Below are 6,000 nucleotides of genomic sequence, written 5' to 3'. Positions count from 1 at the left end.
CTCAGTACACTATAGTGATGGGTATATTCCTGTGTTGTGTATCCCCTGTATACTCCTCAGTACACTATAGTGATGGGTATATTCCTGTGTTGTGTATCCCCTGTATACTCCTCTGTACACTATAGTGATGGGTATATTCCTGTGTTGTGTATCCCCTGTATACTCCTCAGTACACTATAGTGATGGGTATATTCCTGTGTTGTGTTTCCTCTGTATACTCCTCAGTACACTATAGTTGGTGATATCCCTGATATAGTTGGTGATATCCCGGTGTATTCCTCGCCATCAGTTGGGGTCCCTCTTTCCTGCTCGGTCCGGACAGGTTGGGCTCCTCCAGGACCGGCAGTAATGGATATTTCGTTGTGACCTTGGGATGTGCGGCTGCAGGGAGAAGCACCGGGCACAGCTCCTCTATCTGACGGCAAAGTGCCTGGCAGGGGCATATAGTCCCCCAAACCGCCAGTGCCCTGCAGGTCCCCGGCATAATGCCCACCTTACCCTCAGGTCCCCGGCATAATGCCCACCTTACCCTCAGGTCCCCGGCATAATGCCCACCTTACCCTCAGGTCTCCGGCATAATGCCCACCTTACCCTCAGGTCCCCGGCATAATGCCCACCTTACCATCACTAGTGCCCTGCAGGTCCCCGGCATAATGCCCACCTTACCCTCAGGTCCCCGGCATAATGCCCACCTTACCCTCAGGTCCCGGGCATAATGCCCACCTTACCCTCAGGTCCCCGGCATAATGCCCACCTTACCCTCAGGTCCCCGGCATAATGCCCACCTTACCCTCAGGTCCCCGGCATAATGCCCACCTTACCCTCAGGTCCCCGGCATAATGCCCACCTTACCCTCAGGTCCCCGGCATTATGCCCACCTTACCCTCAGGTCCCCGGCATAATGCCCACCTTACCCTGACCAGTGCCCCATATCTGCTTGCTTTCTCCTGGCAGATAGAGAATATAAAGGCGCAGACATAACAACTCCCATCATTGGCAGCAGAACTCGCATCATCCTGATGAATCAATAAATGAATGATGGTCACCAATACACATGGCACATGGAGAGGATGGAGCGATGGGCAGCAGTCTGATATACAGGTTAGCCTGGGTATAGCATTGTGGTATAGCCTGCAGGAAGATGGTGCCCAGTCCCTGATATCAGTAATAACTCCATGTACCCAGATAAATGCCCACAGTGTCTGGACCCGCAGCAAGCAGGAGTCAGTTCTATATACAATGGCATATGCCCCCCAGGAGTCTCCATCAAACAGGCACCAATTCCCCTGGAAGTTACACTATTTCTATGCCAGGGACATCCACCTATAACTGGCAGCACACAGAGGAGCCCTGGGCACAGAGGTTTTTATAAAGGTTTTATCAATGTAAATGGTAATGTATAATGTATCAGCTACTGCAAGCTCCCCCAATGCCCACCAGACCTACCTTCCATATCTACAGGAGGCTCTGCCAGCTCCCCCCGGAGTCCTAACCAGTGTCTGAGCCCCCTGGCAGCTGGGTTATACTGGCCATGGAGGGGATCCCAGCCCTCCCAGGACTGGCAGCATACAGAGTCCTCATGCTCCTGCCTGGCAGCCCGTGCAGCAGCTTATAAATACCAGTAGTCATAATAGGTATACAGTGACTGCATGCCAAGCCCTGACTATATCCACCAGTACCCTCTGCCCAAACAACCTCCAGAACCCCTCTGCCCCTGCAACACCTGTCACCAGAACCCCTCTGCCCCTGCAACATCTGTAACCCGAACCCCTCTGCTCCTGCACCACCTTTAACCCGAACCCCTCTGCTCCTGCACAACCTCTCACCCGAACCCCTCTGCCCCTGCAACACCTCTCACCCGAACCCCTCTGCCCCGGCACCACCTGTCACCAGAACCCCTCTGCTCCTGCACCACCTGTCACCAGAACCTCTCTGCCCCTGCAACACCTGTAACCCGAACCCCTCTGCCCCGGCACCAACTGTCACCAGAACCCCTCTGCTCCTGCACCACCTGTCACCAGAACCCCTCTGCTCCTGCACCACCTGTCACCAGAACCCCTCTGCTCCTGCAACACCTGTAACCCGAACCCCTCTGCTCCTGCACAACCTCTCACCCGAACCCCTCTGCCCCTTCAACACCTGTCACCAGAACCGCTCTGCCCCGGCACCACCTGTCCCCAGAACCCCTCTCCTCCTGCAACAGCTGTAACCCGAACCCCTCTGCTCCTGCAACACCTGTAACCAGAACCTCTCTGCCCCGGCACCACCTATCTCCAGAACCTCTCTGCTCCTGCAACACCTGTCACCCGAAACCCTCTGCTCCTGCAACACCTGTCACCTGAAACCCTCTGCCCCTGCACCACCTGTAACCCGAACCCCTCTGCTCCAGCAACACCTGTAACCCGAACCCCTATGCCCCTGCACCACCTGTCACTAGGACCTGTCTGCCCCTGCACCACCTGTAACCCGAACCCCTATGCCCCTGCACCACCTGTCACCAGAACCCCTCTGCCCCTGCACCACCTGTCACCCGAACATCTCTGCTCCTGCACCACCTGTGACCAGAACACCCCTCTGCCACTGCACCATCTGTCACCAGACCCCTCTGCCCCTGCACCACCTGTCACCAGACCCCTCTGCCCCTGCACTCCTTGTATTCTGCTCCCTTCTCTCCTTGCTACACCTGCCTCCAGCACCTTCCCCTCCTGCCCCAACTCCCACCCCTCTGCCCCTGCGCTACCTGCCATCCCCTTCCCTCTCACTACTTACCCCCTGCACCCCTCAGACCCTGCACCATCTGCCCCCAGAGACCCCTCTGCCCCTCTTTGCCTGATACCCCCTTCCCAATAGTAAGGAGCATGAAGCAGCAGCTCGGAGGATCTCCCATTGTCGCAGGGTGTAACGTGATCCACCTTGTCTTCTCCTTACAGCCCCTCACTCTGCTCTGCCCCATTCACACTGTCCCTGCATGGAGTGATCCTGGGGGGGGGGGGGGGGGGGAAGTTACACTGGACTCTTCTGTAAAAAGAAAAATCATAAGGAGAAGAAGCAGCAGCAGAGAGCCCCTTATAGACTCAGTGCAACCTCTTCATGGGGGAGGGGGCATTTGTTGTTGGAGGAGTCCCCCCCCCCCATCTTTTTTTTTAAATAGCTCTGAATATTCATTAGGGACAGCTCACTGTGGGTGGGGACCAAGCCAAGTTTTCATTCTATAAAATGCAGGATTGTTTGCATTGTCAGGGACTGCTTTGAAAAATTGCCACAATCTTATTTGATTCCCTGCACAAGCCAAGTGCTGCTGCTGTGAGGTAAGTGCACGTCTGAGAGCTGCTGCTTTACGGCTACCTCCTGGCATCACATGGGTCTGCTCAGGCATCTCTGTCTACTGGTAGGAAGAAGGGTTTTATTGTCGGTTATTAGAATAAAAAATTACATAATTGCAGGAGAAGAAAAATAGTTTGAATATTAGATAAAGGGAAAGTAAACAATGAATTTTTAAAACAAACAACTGAAATGTATATTAGTAAATAGTAAACAACTGCTAGAATTTGCTCCCATTGGGTTCCTTGGGTTCTAGAGTCTGCACCCATTGGGTTCCTTGGGTTCTAGAGTCTGCTCCCCTTGTGTTGGTTTCATCGCCTTGTGCGGGGGATGGGGCGTCGTGTGATGTACACAGCTCCAGTGTAAAGTCATTAGTTGTGCTCCTATCATTACACCGGGGGGCACAATGAGCAGATAATGGAATTACATCAGGGTGCGGCGCGGTGACTTGGCCGCTCAGTTACGGCCTCATTTACACGCGGCGATTGCCAATAAGCGATTGTCGAGTGGCAATATCGTTCCGTTGGTTAAGACTATAAAGAGTGGAACGAAACGTGTCCCAGGCGCCAGGGAGACGGCGTCCATCTTAAGGCGTGAGCGGACAATTTCACCCACGGTGCCATCTATATTTTTTTGTCGTCCTTGTGAGAGAGAGCGGGGCGAGAGCGATATAAAAAATATATAGGAATACAAATATTTTTAGAATTGGGAATTAAGAAAATCTGAATGAAATTTGTACATTTCTTTTTTAATTTAAATAAAATTTTTAAAGAATTTGCTTAATTGTTTGTTGCAATGAATTTGTTTTACATTGTAAAATTCTTAGAATTCTTGTATGCCAGCCCTGCTCTACTAGCTCTGTATACCAGGGGGTCCCGGCATGTATATGTATCAGAGCTATTACCGGGTAGGAAGTGATGGTGATACATTGTATCCGAGTCACATTCCTGAGAATAACTCCACTGCTGCTGCCGCTGCTGGGGGGGAGGAGGAGGATCTCATCATTTTTCGTTATGAGTTTTTTGTAGGAAATCTTTGAGTGAGTTTTCCAGTTAAAAAATAAAAATAAAACTTTCTATAATTCTAATTATTTTCGCCTTCCCTGGATCGGTTTATCTGATACGTAACCCACTCAGCGTAACAGAATTAGTCGGAGCGGTGGTAATAACGTATCAGCTGTAACTCTCTATGCTCTGTGACCTGTCATGTAGCAGAGCTGTGTACGTATGTGACTTCTGATGAAGCAGAGCTGTGTAGGTTTGTGACTTCTGATGTAGCAGTGCTGTGTACGTTTTCTGATGTAGCAGTGCTGTGTACGTTTTCTGATGTAGCAGTGCTGTGTACGTTTTCTGATGTAGCAGTGCTGTGTACGTTTTCTGATGTAGCAGAGCTGTGTACATTTGTAACTTCTGATGTAGCAGAGCTGTGTAAGTTTGTGACTTCTGATGTAGCAGAGCTGTGTACGTTTGTGACTTCTGATGTAGCAGAGCTGTTTACCTTTGTGACTTCTGATGTAGCAGAGCTGTGTACGTTTGTGATTTCTGATGTAGCAGAGCTGAATGTGCATTAGCAGAATGTGCTAGCAGGCATTACACTCAGCTTTATGCATCCGAGGCGAGCGTGGTCATGTGGATGGGATGTTACATTGAATTTCTGTTATTTAATTTAATTTATTATTTTACATTACTGCATACAAGTAACAGTTGTATGACCAGTTCAGCTCTGCTATATCGGTATATGTGGTATATATAAGTATAGCAGATAATGGATGAGCTTTTTAAAATATGGATGTACCAATACACCAAAACAAAACCCAGGTCATTCATATATATTGCCTCCAAATTAAAGTTGCAGTCCTATGTAAGATCAGATATAATACACAGTGATAACACTGAGTGTGGAGGCAATGTAGTAAATGTCACCTGCAGTCCTATGTAAGATCAAATATAATACACAGTGATAATAACACTGTGAGTACAGATAATGTGGTAGGTGTCATTTGGTGTCACACCAAATAAAATTCTAATTCTGAGTACAAATTATGTAGAAGAGGATTTTTTGCAGTCCTATGTAACAACACAGATAACACAGTGATATCTCTGAGTACAGATAATGCAGTAGATGTCACCTGCAGTCCTATGTAACACCACAGATAACGCACTGATATCTCTGAGTACAGAAAATGTAGTAGATGTCACCTGCAGTCCTATGTAACACCACAGATAACACAGTGATATCTCTGAGTATAGATAATGTAGTAGATGTCACCTGCAGTCCTATGTAACACCACAGATAACACAGTGATATCTCTCTGAGTACAGATAATATAGAAGATATTACCTGAAGTCCTGTGTAACATAAACTGGCAAATTCATTACTGCTACATTGACACACTGAGCTCTGCTACACTGACACGCTGAGCTCTGCTACACTGACAAGCTGAGCTCTGTTATACTGACACGCTGAGCTCTGCTACATTGACACACTGAGCTCTGCTACATTCACACGCTGAGCTCTGCTACACTGACACGCTGAGCTCTGCTACACTGACACGCTGAGCTCTGCTACATTAACACACTGAGCTCTGCTACATTCACACGCTGAGCTCTGCTACACTGAAACGCCGAGCTCCGCTACATTGACACGCTGAGCTCCGCTACACTGACACGCTGAGCTCCG

General features: G+C 49.4%; 1 protein-coding gene across 1 annotated transcript in view; it reads left to right on the top strand.

The window, feature by feature from the left end:
* Positions 1 to 3,226: 3,226 nt before the first annotated feature.
* The window catches only part of CYP26B1 (cytochrome P450 family 26 subfamily B member 1), a 73,371-nt gene continuing 70,597 nt past the window's right edge, over positions 3,227 to 6,000 (top strand). The window contains exon 1 of the mRNA XM_069977170.1: positions 3,227 to 3,308. The gene's annotated coding sequence lies outside the window, so the exon portion shown is untranslated. The remainder of the gene's footprint in view (positions 3,309 to 6,000) is intronic.

Source organism: Dendropsophus ebraccatus, chromosome 7 (genome assembly GCF_027789765.1).
Source record: "Dendropsophus ebraccatus isolate aDenEbr1 chromosome 7, aDenEbr1.pat, whole genome shotgun sequence".
NCBI lineage: Eukaryota > Metazoa > Chordata > Amphibia > Anura > Hylidae > Dendropsophus > Dendropsophus ebraccatus.
This window is presented reverse-complemented; position numbering and strand designations above follow the sequence as displayed.